Source organism: Ahaetulla prasina, chromosome 2 (genome assembly GCF_028640845.1).
Source record: "Ahaetulla prasina isolate Xishuangbanna chromosome 2, ASM2864084v1, whole genome shotgun sequence".
Taxonomy (NCBI): domain Eukaryota; kingdom Metazoa; phylum Chordata; class Lepidosauria; order Squamata; family Colubridae; genus Ahaetulla; species Ahaetulla prasina.
The window spans coordinates 46,897,352-46,910,058 of record NC_080540.1 but is presented as its reverse complement, the minus strand read 5'-3'; the positions used below and the strand labels follow the sequence as shown (position 1 = coordinate 46,910,058).

The 12,707-nt window shown below is 38.6% G+C and overlaps 1 protein-coding gene across 7 annotated transcripts in view; it reads right to left on the bottom strand.

Annotated features, from left to right (window-relative positions):
• The window catches only part of CHL1 (cell adhesion molecule L1 like), a 244,699-nt gene that overhangs the window by 138,367 nt on the left and 93,625 nt on the right, over positions 1–12,707 (bottom strand). For 2 of the 7 annotated variants that reach the window (XM_058166233.1, XM_058166231.1), the window contains exon 2: positions 4,006–4,152. The exons of the other annotated variants lie outside the window; for them this stretch is intronic. The gene's annotated coding sequence lies outside the window, so the exon portion shown is untranslated. The remainder of the gene's footprint in view (positions 1–4,005; positions 4,153–12,707) is intronic. 7 annotated transcript variants of the gene reach the window in all.

The following is a 12,707-nucleotide window of genomic DNA, read 5'->3' as shown; positions in this document are numbered from 1 at the left end:
ACCTGGAACAGGATGCAGTGAAGACTGTTGGTCAGATTCTTGGAATTAGATTATTCTATAACTGAATAGAATAATTCACTTTATATGGGATTGCCCTCAAGATCACTCAGAAACTTCAGCTGGTCCAGGATGCAGTGGTACATATGCTTAATGGCCAGTTATGAGACTGCCATGCTATCTCTCTATAGGAGCTGCAATGGTTACCAGTAGGTTTTCAAGTGCAATTAAAAGTCCTGACCACTACCTATTTATAATAATAATAATTTATAATAATAACTGTATTGTCATTGTCGTGTATACATAGTATACCCATACAATGAAATTCACTTAACACCCAAAGACCAGGTCCAACACACATAACAATCCCCAAACACACCCCATCCACCACAAATTCCCCACCTCTAAACCACCCAAACATCCACACAACAGATCAAGTAATGCTGTCGAACAGCTCACTGATGGTGACTCTTTAGTTCATTGTTGAGTGCAATTATAGCTCTGGGATAAAAACTATTCAGAAAACGTGTGGTCCGGGTTTTAATTGTTCTGTATCTTCTGCTAGAAGGCAACAGTTCAAAAAGAGCTATAAAGTCCTATATTGCTTAGGGTTCTTTCCCAATAGTTACTTCTATTGAGAGAATCAGGGATTGCCTGCTACACCTCCCACCTTCCAGGAGCCAGGAGGAAAAAGCAAAGCAGGTGTTCTCAGCCTTGGAAAGGATTGCCCCAGACTTTGGATCCTTATAGAAGCAGCAAAAACTCTGGTGATTATCACCCTAGGCACTGTGCCAAAGAAATTTTAGTTTATTAATTTAGTACCTAATTTAAAGGATTAGAATTTAGCTTTTATTATTTTAATTATATTAGTCTCTCTCTCTCTCTCTCTCTCTCTCTCTCTCTCTCTCTCTCTCTCTCTCTGTGTGTGTGTGTGTAGTACTACTCTGTAAATTCTGGAAACTGCCTAGAGTTTGTTTGATTGGTAGCTGACTGCACAACAACGGTTAAGAAAATAGACAAAACCAACAATGGACTGCATTGTAAATTCATTATAAAAGCAATTATAATTTTCATGCAAAGTTTCAAGCTTGCTACCTCCTTTCCCAATACATAATTAGTGCATATTTTCTCTGGGAAATGTACATCAATTTTTACAAGCTCTTTTTTGAGATTGTACAAATTATAACTAGCTTCATAAAACATAACCCTCTGAGTTTTTGCTATCTGTATGACAGAATTATGAAAATCACCTGTTTAATATCGCCATGTATGCTGCACAACTATTTTAAAAATATGTAACTTTTGTAGCTTTCTTTTTGGAACCTCATTATTAGAGTTGTTATTTAGGGTCCCTGGAATGTTGGAGGTGTGGCCATAAACAAGGAACGTTCTAACACATGTGGTGGACCTGCCCTAAGATTAGAAAATATTGGAGTAAGATAAGAAAGTGGTTGGAGGGGATAACAGAACAGAGTGTAGAGATTAAGCTGGAACTTTTTCTTTTGGGCATTTTTGAAGGGAAAATGGAGAAAAAAAATGCAATATATAACAATTAACTGCAAGTAGAATTGTCCTAGAACTGGAAACAACCAGATATTCCTCCAAACCAAATTATAATAAAAAAAATTTATGGCTGTGTAGAAATGGACAGACTGTCCATGGAAATGAAGGAGAGGGAAAAAACCGAGTACTGTCAAATTTGGAACAGATGGTATTCCTGTCTTGAGAGTAGACGTAAGCATAAGGGATAATCTGTTAAACATACTATGTAGAGGGTAAAATTGTTGATGTAATATAGGATATGAAACTGAATTATGAATAGAGGTTATTATAATTTAAATAAGGATGTAATTTAAGATAGAATTAGAACTTTTGTAAATATGTTTGTTATGATAGGGATACCGATACAGAAAAGCTGTCATTAGTGGAAAATTTTTGCTGTGTCTTTCTCTGGTTTTAATATGATGGAATTTCAATAAATACTATTTTAAAAAAGACTTGTTATTTAGAGAAAACTGTATAAACTACTGTATGTGTAAACAGAAACTTTTTTAGGGAATTTATTTTCCTTCTCCTGCTTATGTTATCAGCATTTTCTTTTTTTTAAATCTAGAATTTAACTATGGAAATATGCATTAAGCAGATATTAAACTAAAGTAAACATCTGCAATTTTTAAAGTGCCAGTTTTCTCCAAAAAACTAGCATCTGTCATCAACTAGCTGTTAATAGATTCAAATGTCAGAAGAAGAAAAATTTAATCATTAGTCGTTTTTTCATGAATAGCTAAGCATCAGGTGGTTCTCTCTGAGTCAGTAAACAGAGCCAATTTGATCTGAATTTTCAGAACCTTCTCTAATAAGCAAGCTTTTCAATTCTTGGTTTCTTGTGAGTTTTTGCTTCTTGACTTTCTTTAAACTGTTATCTTGTACATAGTCTGTGCTATAGTTATAGAGATAATTCATATGAGTTCTGCTTATATGAATGGAGCTGAGGGTTTGCTGGCTGGATGCCCTTCCTGAAGCCTATGTGGAGTTCACAGCACATATTTTTCTTTGCGCTCTAAGATAGAAACAACTGCCACTACCTTGGAGTGAATTCTCAACCTCTTAAGTGGGAGGCTAGCATCTCCACCACTAGACCACCACGCTGTCCTAAAGGTATACTTAAATATTAATATGTAGACTGTTCTCCTAATGTTTAGGCAATGTAGTATTAGTTTCATCATTTGTCCAATTCTACTGCCGTTTCACTTTCCCCAAAAGTAGCAAGATATGATCATGTCCTGGACAAGATCTTATCATAGTTAGAAATTTTACCCTGTTGTAAAGATTCATAGTGAAGTGTATGACTTTCAAAAATAGTGATAAATGAAATTTCCACAGTTTCTGAAGCCTCTGGAAAAAAATAAATAGTGACTTTGAGCCAGTCACTCTGTCTCAGCTCAACCCACCTCATATAGTGATTGTTGTGGAGAAAATCAGAGGTGAATGATGTGTAGAATATGTAAAAATAACTCGATGCCGGAAAGAAAGAAAGAAAGAAAGAAAGAAAGAAAGAAAGAAAGAAAGAAAGAAAGAAAGAAAGAAAGAAAGAAAGAAAGAAAGAAAGAAAGAAAGAAAGTAAGTATAATATTAAAACAAGAAGCCAAGTATCAGTGGTAAGAGTTCAAAATAGCTGTTTCAATTCTGGTTGAATTTGGAGATACCTAAATAAGAATTTACAGTAAATGCATTGGGGAAGTTATTAGGGCCCAACAAATCCAAAGTAAGATTTGCCAATGATAACAAGATTGGGAAACCAAAGTTGGAGAATATGCAACAATGAAAAAATTGATTGTATATATTTGCAATAGAAATCTAAATAAATTCAAGGAAGAATGGCTTCCTTACATACAATATGTTACAGAGTAAGGCAAACTAACGCATTTTAGAATATGGCTTTTGCAGAAGATCTAAAAAGCCATAAACAACAACTGTAAAAGCTGAATTAAAAGTATAAATATTTATAGTAAGTAGCGGTTGGGGGAAATGAAAAAGGCCAAAGTGCACAACTGAACTCTTTGTTTGCAATGGTTTTTTTTTTAATTACACTATATTTTACTTCTTACATCTCTATTTTTGACAATCTATTTTTGATTGTACCTTTGTACAATTCTTATGAAATAATAAAACTAATCAATTTTAAAAAAGAAATCAATGAATAAACTGCACCTTATCTCAGGTTCAAGAATGTATAATATGCATAAGAACTTTTGTATGATTTGGAAAGAATACATTCCTGCATTTAGCTTTTTAAGGTTTATACATTTTAAGTTGCTGTTTCTGGAAACACATGAAACCACAATCCCAAATGTCAGCAAAGACATAGAATTATTTCCAAAAGCTGTGTTCCTCTTAGAGTTTCTGCCACATTGAAAGAAAAAAGGACTAATCAGAAAAGTGGAATGAACTTCCTTTGCATTTTCAGAAGAGAGATTATTTTGTATTATGATTTTAAAGAGTTCCTACTTTTTTTATGTGGCCATTCAACAGTTTACTGCTCTTTTTCTGATTAACAATTCACAATGCAATGTGAGATCTGCCATGCATTTCTTTCTTTCTTCGCTCTAGCTTCCATGCCTCTCCAATCATAATAACTCTGAGCAGCTAACAAATCTGCATAGAGAGGGCGATAAAAATCCCAAAGTGATTAAAAACCTGTTTTGTGATGACAATGTCTTTTAGCATGCTTCACCTTGACAATCTCCTGTGATAGATTTGATAAACATACTATTAAAAGATAGTACTATTTTTATTAATGTGGTTATCTATAGGTTTCTGGTGGAGGGGAGCAAGGAAGTTAAATGAACAAATACCATACCCACTCATCTCCTTATTGTATATACAGTATTTTAGGCAACATCATGAACAAGTACAGAGTGGTGGAATACTTCATTATTTGGTTTCAGAGTGATTAAGAACCAACATCTGAATGCAATCCAGTTCAGAAAGGATTCCTTATTCCTCCTTTCTGATTAAAAACATTGGATATAGGATGTTTTTATATTGAAAAAAAAATAAAGCAGTATAAATTTTTTTACTGGTTTTGAGCTTTCCTAATTTATGGTATCTAAACTTATCACAAAAACCATCTCCCTATATTTTCCAAAAATTCAAGCAAAGTAGAATATGATTAAGTTATGATCTCTACACCATCACCAATTCCTGTTACATGAAGAGATGATACTAGCAGCATGGAAGAAAAATATTAAAACTTGTTTATCTTATATTTCATTGTTAAGACATAGCAATAGGAATAGCCCTTAGTCTTATATACTGCTTCTTAGTGCTTTACAGCTCTCTCTAAGCAGTTCACAGAGTGATCATATTGCCTCCAACAATCTGGGTCCTCCTTTTACCAACCTTGGAAGGATGGAAAGTTAAGTCAACTTTGAGCTGGTTAGGATTGAACTCCTGGCAGAGGGCAGAGTTAGCCTGCAATACTGCATTCTAACCATTCTAACCATTGGTCTAACCCAATGTTGAGCTCTTATGATTTCTAGATATACTTCTTAAAATGAAATGGCATCCCTTTATAGCTATAGAGGCACCATCCTCTATCATCTGATGTTGAGACATCAACACTCTAAAGCAGTGGTTCCCAACCTTTTCTTGTTTGAGGCACAACCTTTTCTTGTTTGAGGCACCCTTGGAAAGCCTTTCAAAAGTTCCCGGCACCCTTATAAGGAAATAGATATTTAAAATCTCTGTAGCTCAAAAGTTCCTGGCACCCTCAAAAGATCTCACGGCACCCCTTAGTGCCGCGGCACACTGGTTGGGAACCACTGCTCTAAAGTAACACTCTTACTTCTTGTTGCTCTAATCCAGTGGTGCCATGAGAAGCTTTTTCATTAGATTTATATCCTGCTTTTCTTTCAGCTCAAAATAGCACATACAACACTCCTTCCTCCATTTTTACCTTCAACAGATCTGGAAAGTACATTGGAATGCAAGAGTGTGATTGGTGAGAAGTCATCCTGTGACTTTAGTGGCTATCAGTGACTCAGAATCTGAGTTTTCCGTGACTTTCACATGTTACATGATAATATTTAATACTTATTTCCTGACCAGCCTATAACAGAAAACAGATAGAGGCTGTCTGATAATTGTATAACAATATATTATGAGTGAAATTATTTCATGTTTTTCCCTCAATAGTTCTGCTGTAGCCTTTAAGTAATTATGATTCTTTGTGTATTTTTAGCTCAGTAGTTGTGACAGAATAACAATTTTAATTTTTAGTGGTCTACATGTCTATATCCACATCCACACATATTTGCATGCATACATACAAACCCGGATCCTGAATTCCCATGAAAGGCAAAATTAAGTCTGGCATTCTAAAAAGGATTTGTTTTTCCTTCTCAACAGAATCATTTCCAGCAATGCCTCAATATCTCTGAAACTTTTTCTCTTTCTGCACTGCAACAAAATCTTCTACAAACAGCAGCAATTGTTAAAATACTTTGAAAAAATGTCAGCTAAAATGATTTAGTGAAATGTGGGTGGCTTAGATTATAGTATTAATAATTACTATTTTAAACTAACTCATATTGTATGTACATGTTTTATCTTATATAATTCCACCAATCATTCCAACAAGTAAGCCCATTATAATTAAAAATTGAAAAATGTCTTATCTTTGTCATTTCGTTTATAGACACATAATCACATAATTTCAGAACACATTGATTGGGGTGAAAGTCATTTATGTTAATGCCTGATTGAATTACTATGGTCTTAATAATCTTTATAATGCTATATGTATCTAACTTTTTAATTCTTCCTTAGGAAAGACACCGTGAAACAAACCTCAACGAAAGCCTACCCAAAGCCAGCAATACCAATGTTTCTTCTGAACAAACTGGCTAATAGCAAAACCCAAACATTTGGACACCAACAATAAATCTTCCTTCTATCACCTTTCTCTGGGCTTTGGTCTTTTTAAACTATCCTCTTTATCAAAGTGACACAATCATTAAATGTGCTATCAAAAAGCATCTGAATAATCTGATGCTCTTTTCCTTCTGCTTTCTGAACGCTCAATTTTACACAAAAGCCCATTACAAATGTGGTGGAAACTATATGGGCTGCTATCTCTGTGTTCATCTAAATAAAAGGATTTTATTGTTCCAAGAATGCTATCTGGATTCTTTCCTTTTTCCTTATGAAAAAGAAAGATACTCGCTATCATTTAATCCTTGTTCTTTTTTTTACCATTATCCTGTTTAATCCTTCCAATGTGAACTGCCTAGAGTCATTGGTATATCATTCAGATGATGATGTTTATTCATTGCATTCATTTCTTAAGAGAGGAAAGGAAAAAAATATACAGCAGCACAATGACATAAAAAATCTGGATTCTATAATAGCATAAAAATCTGCTATTATTGAAGAATTGTGCTCTGATAGAAGAGCACCAGACCAACTGTCTCAAACCTGATATTTCCCAAACATATTGAAATTAAAACTCCTTTTCTTCCTAGGCAAGCATGGCGAATGGATCTGAATAGTGCCCATCTGAGACGGTGATATCTAACTGAAAAATACTACATGAAAGCACTTGTACCGCCAAAGCAATACATAGAGAATTTATCACATCTTAGTGCAACCTGTCTTCATTGGAAAGGAGTAGTGTCTCAAACTCTGATGGCCCCTCACCCTGAAAAAAGTCTTCCCCCCAAAAAATCTGAAGTTGGGGTTTAAAGGTAAAGGTTTCCCTCGCACATATGTGCTAGTCGTTCCTGACTTTGGGGGCAGTGCTCATCTCCGTTTCAAAGCCGAAGAGCCAGCTCTGTCCAAAGACATCTCCGTGGTCATGTGGCCGGCATGACTAAATGCCAAAGGTGCACAGAACGCTGTTACCTTCCCACCAAAGGTGGTCCCTATTTTTTCTACTTGCATTTTTTATGTGCTTTCGAACTGCTAGGTTGGCAGAAGCTGGGACAAGTAATGGGAGCTCACCCCGTTACGTGGTGCTAGGGATTTGAACTGCTGAACTGCAGACCTTTCGATTGACAAGTTCAGCATCTTAGCCACTGAGCCACCGTATTGGGGTTTAGCAGGTAGAAATTTTATATCATTCAGAATGTTGATTTGTATAAAATCAAAGCCATATTTTCTTCCCAGTCTATTTTCAGGAATGTAAAAAAAATGATTACATAATAGTATTGGGTTGGCAAATGTTGCAGGGAAAAAATAAAGCAGTGTTTATCTAAAAGATTCTTTTTAAAAGAATGAAAGCTTTTTTTTTTTTTTTGAAGCACTAAAACATGAACAAAACATACACTGGCAAGTGGAAATATTCTCAGTGTCTTAGAGATCTATGTCTAAATCATTCTTCAATACCCATTAACTTGATGCACTGTAGCACCTTGGACAATAGCAGTGGGGATTCTCTTGGCAAAAAGATTAATTAACTCTCTGCTCAGCATATGAGTTAACTTGGAGAGCGTGAGAACCATTAAAGGTGATTTAGCACTTGGAATATACTCCTCAGCCAACAAAATGAACGCAACAACTCACTTATTATTATCATATTTAGAGTAACACAGATTTATTTTTATTATATTACCTGTCTTTTTTTAATTAGTCCTACTGTTTTTTCTGCATCTTCAGAGAAAGAAGAATGGGGAAAAATTGCAATATATTTTTAATGAATGGCTGCTGCAACTTTTGCATTGAAAGGAATCTGTCTTCCTTTTTCTTTTCAATAGGATGTGTATTTAAATGTACATTTGGATGTGTGTTATAATACCTTATGATATTCATTATTTCTTTTTTATTTTTCCTTGATGATATTTAAACCTTGACCAATTATTTTCCCAGAATCATACCCAACAATTTTTATCAGAAAGTGTCTGACCACTCAATCCACTACAGTATAACCAACACATAGCATCACTGTATCACACAAACAAACTAAAGTCCTCTAAAACATCTTAAGTAAACCAAAGGGGGTTGGACTAGATGACCTCCAAGGTCCCTTCCAACTCTGTTACTGTAACTAAAAACACCCAATAGAAAAAACAGGAGTCATCTATAATATGAGGACTATAGCAGCCACTATGTATGACAGAGAGTCAGAAGACTAGCAAAGCACATCCATAAACACAAAGTAGTAGTGAGAAATCACAATTAAACCCTTTAATCTCACAACAAGTGGACAGACTCTGCACATTTTAACTAGAAACTGTGAGCATCCAATCCAAGCTAAATTAAAAAAATACCAGGAATTATTGGAAGCTTGGCATTAAAACAAATCAGCCATCAATAGACACAATGAGATAAATCATATAGGCCCATGATGGCGAACCTATGGCACGTGTGCCAGAGGTGGCATACACAGCCCTCTCTGCCAGCACATGCACCTTTACCCCAGGTCAGATCTCCGTGGCGTTTCTTTCATGAGCTTCTGTTTCCCTGCAAACGACAAAACAGAAGCTCACGAAAGAAAAAGATCTTACCTCTTGCCACCCTGCCGGTGTTGGGATGCCCACCTGCCACTGGCCAGCTGGTCTTCAAGTCTCTGCTGCGCATGTGTGCATGCCCGTGCACATGTTTGTGCATGTCCGTGCATGTGTGTGTACATGCCTTTCAGTTTGGGCATGTGAGCTCACAGTTTGGGCACTCAGTGTCTAAAACAGGGGTCTCCAACCTTGGCAATTTTAAGACTTGTGGACTTCAACTCCCAGAGTTGAACTTTAAGACTTGTGGAGCTGAAGTCCACAAGTCTTAAAGTTGGCAAGGCTGGAGACCCCTGGTCTGAAAGGTTCGCCTTCACTGATATAGACCATTCAAACAGATAATATAAAAGCTAAGAAAAAAACAAAAAGACTAGAAATGTTAGTGTTTATATATTACAATGCACACATATTGTATTGTATCATATCGTATTATACACTGTAAAACCAAATCTAGACTTTGAAAAGCTAAGCATTTTCTCTATACTTTTTTGTTTCAAGTTTGAAATTCTTCTCATCTTTATTGTACACAGTTTTAGTAAGCTTGGATATATTTTGGAAAGTGCTTATTAAATTGAATAAAATGATGATTTTCTCTGTTGAAAAACAAAAATCTCTACTGAATCCTTCAGTTGCCCGTGGATTTGCCTTGTTCAAAAGTTTGTTTCCTAAGATTCCTCCAAAGAATAATGGTGATGGTGCACCCTTAGAAATAAACAAAACAGAACACTACTTAAAAGCATAGACTGTGAAACAGCATTGTGTTCATGTTTTTAACAAAAGGAATGTCTTTCAGCTGTAAAACATAAATCTGAAAATTTACCATGCTCACATTCTGTATAATGGAGCCATCACACTACCTACAATTTTTCATTCATGCCATGAGAATACAGACCTAGTTTGCATACTACTTAGCAAAAACATTCATAATAAGAGTCTCTAGAGAGAGCATTATTACAGATTATAGACTAATTTGGCCAAAGATATCTCTTGAGAGATTCACTGATTAATACTAGTGATTGCAAATGAAAGTCTAAAAGAAACATAAAAGCTCATTGAAAAACATGAAACCACTAATCTTTACTGACATATTTAACTCATGTTACATATTAATGATTTCCAATTTATTTGTTACATCTAGGCTGCATATCTAGATCACAAATTTGCATTGTAGCAAACTTACTCAGAAATGGAAGAGAAAGCGGCAGCTAACAAATTTTGCAAAGGAGAAACTATAATAGACATTGTTATGTATTCATGTTTGTACCTTTAAATATTTGAGCGGGAAATCAGCACGTTGCTGATTGGACGAAGCCTCCAGCAGAACTGTATAAAAGGAGAGGTCTTTCCCCCAGCCTGTTGCTGGGTTCACCCTATATTAAAGAGCTGTTGTCACTACCCTGGTCTCCAGCTTCGTTACTTCCCGAACTTAACATTGGCGACGAAGGTGGGATATCGAGGTTGAGGAGAACCAGAACCGAGCTGAAGCACGATAGACCCGAACCCAGCAAATCCAGGGCAGAAAAGCGGAGATGGCCAGTTACACTCCGCCCGCACCGTTCGACCCGGCTAAGGAGAAATGGGGAACGATATGACCCGCTTCAAAGTTTCCTAGAAGCCAACGAACTGCAAGGAGTTCCAGATAACCGAAAAGGGCTTATTTCTTAAGCCACTGCGGTCCGGAGGTCATCGACATCGCGAAGCCCTGGCAGAGCCAACGCTGCAGTCGGTGTCATGGCCAACTTTACAGACTTTACTAAAAAACCGCCGCACCAGCGCCGTCCAAATCGTGCGGCGGTTTGAATTGGAGAGCGAAGGCAGATGGAGGGCGAGTCCATCGGTGACTACATGGCCGCCCTAAGAAGAGCGCCCAAGGACTGCGGATACCGTGACCTGGGCAGGTGCTCCTCGAGCAACTCATCCGAGGGGTCAAAGACATCCGCTTACGGCGACGGCTGCTAGCAAAGAGCAACCTAACGCTGGCCAACGCCTGGACGAAGCCAGAGCACATGAAATGTCCTCCCAAGCGGCAGAGACGCTGCAGAAGCCGGTCCCACAAAAGGCGAGCGCAAGGCAACTCCGTGCACCAGGAGGAGGTTCAGACCGAATCCGACGGTGAAGATGAGGAAGGGGTCTGCCGACCGAAAGCGCGACAAAGGGGACCGAGACGAATGCGGAAGCTGCGGGGTCAACACCAGCGCCAACGCTGCAAATTTAAAGACGCGACATGTCGGTGGTGTGGGAAGAAAGGGCACCTAGCTCAAGTTTGTCGAGCGCCCAACCTTCCCGCCGAAAATTCAAATCGCCAATCAGAGCGGAATCGGCAAGGCGACCCGCGATTGGCTCAAACAAAAAGGCGCGATTCCAACCAAACAACTGTGGTCATAGGTCACCGACCAAAGTGGAGAAGAAGATCTTCACCAAGCCAAAAATAGAGGGAGTACGGTGCCGGCTTGAAGTAGACACGGGATCAGCGATCACCATCATGTCCTGGGACACTTTGGCGAAGTCGCTGCCGTCCGTCGAAGCGCCACCTGCAAGCACAACGGCTACGAGTCCACGACTACCAGGGAATCGCATCCCTGTTCGAGGGACCACCTCCGTCCGAGTCGAGCACGGCCTCACAAGAAGACCCTGCCCATCACGATCGCCGAAGGAACTCTGCCCAGTCTGTTGGGACTAGACTGGTTTCGTGCCCTGGGCATGGGAGTGACTGGCATCTACAGAAGTGACTGTAACCTGAAAGACATTCTCTTTAACGAGTTCAAGATGTCTTCAAGGACTGCCTGGGCAAGTACAAGGGGACCCCTATTTCCTTCAACTTAGACCCCAGGTAGCCCCCATTAGGCTTAAGGCGAGGAGAGTCCTTTGCCCTAAAACCAAAATCGATAAGGAGCTGGACAAGCTCATAAATCAGGGATTTTGGTGCCAGTCGATCACGCAGTGGGAGACGCCAATCGTCACCCCAATAAAGTCGGACGGGTCAATTAGAATTTGCGCTGACTACAAGGCGACGCTTAACAAAGCCTTACAGAAAAGCGCTTACCGGTTCCGTGGTGCAACACTTATTGCACTCTTTGGGGCAAGGGCAAGTCTTTGCAAAGTTAGACTTGGCCCAAGCCTACCAACAACTGCCAGTAGACGCCCGCACAGCCAAGCCCAAACGATTGTGACGCACAGGGGGCCTTCAAGTGCACCCGATTGCAATTTGGGGTCAGTGTGGCACCAGGGCTGTTCCAAAACCTGATGGAACGACTACTGCAAGGGCTCCCAGGGTAGTTCCTACTGATGATGTCCTAATTTCAGGGAAAACATGGAGGAATTGGGGAGCGGTTAAGAAAGGTCTTGAGCATTTTCCGGACAGCCGGATTAAAAGTCAAGACAAACAAATGCCAGATAGGGGTCGAATCGGTCGATTTCTTGGGCTACCGGATAGACAAGAAAGGAATTCACCCTACTGAGAGCAAGGTTAAGGCAATTAGGAAGGCTCCAGCGCCCAAAAACAAAGCAGAGCTGCAGGCATTCCTGGATTGGTTAATTTTACGCGGTCTTTTAAAGAACAAAGCAACTGCTATGGAACCGCTGCATAGGCTCTTAGGAAAAATACTGTTTGGTCTTGGGGAAAGTCAGAAAATAGGGCTTTTGAAGCAGTAAAGAACCTGCTCTCAAGTGATAGCCTGCTCATCCAATATCACGACTCATTACCCC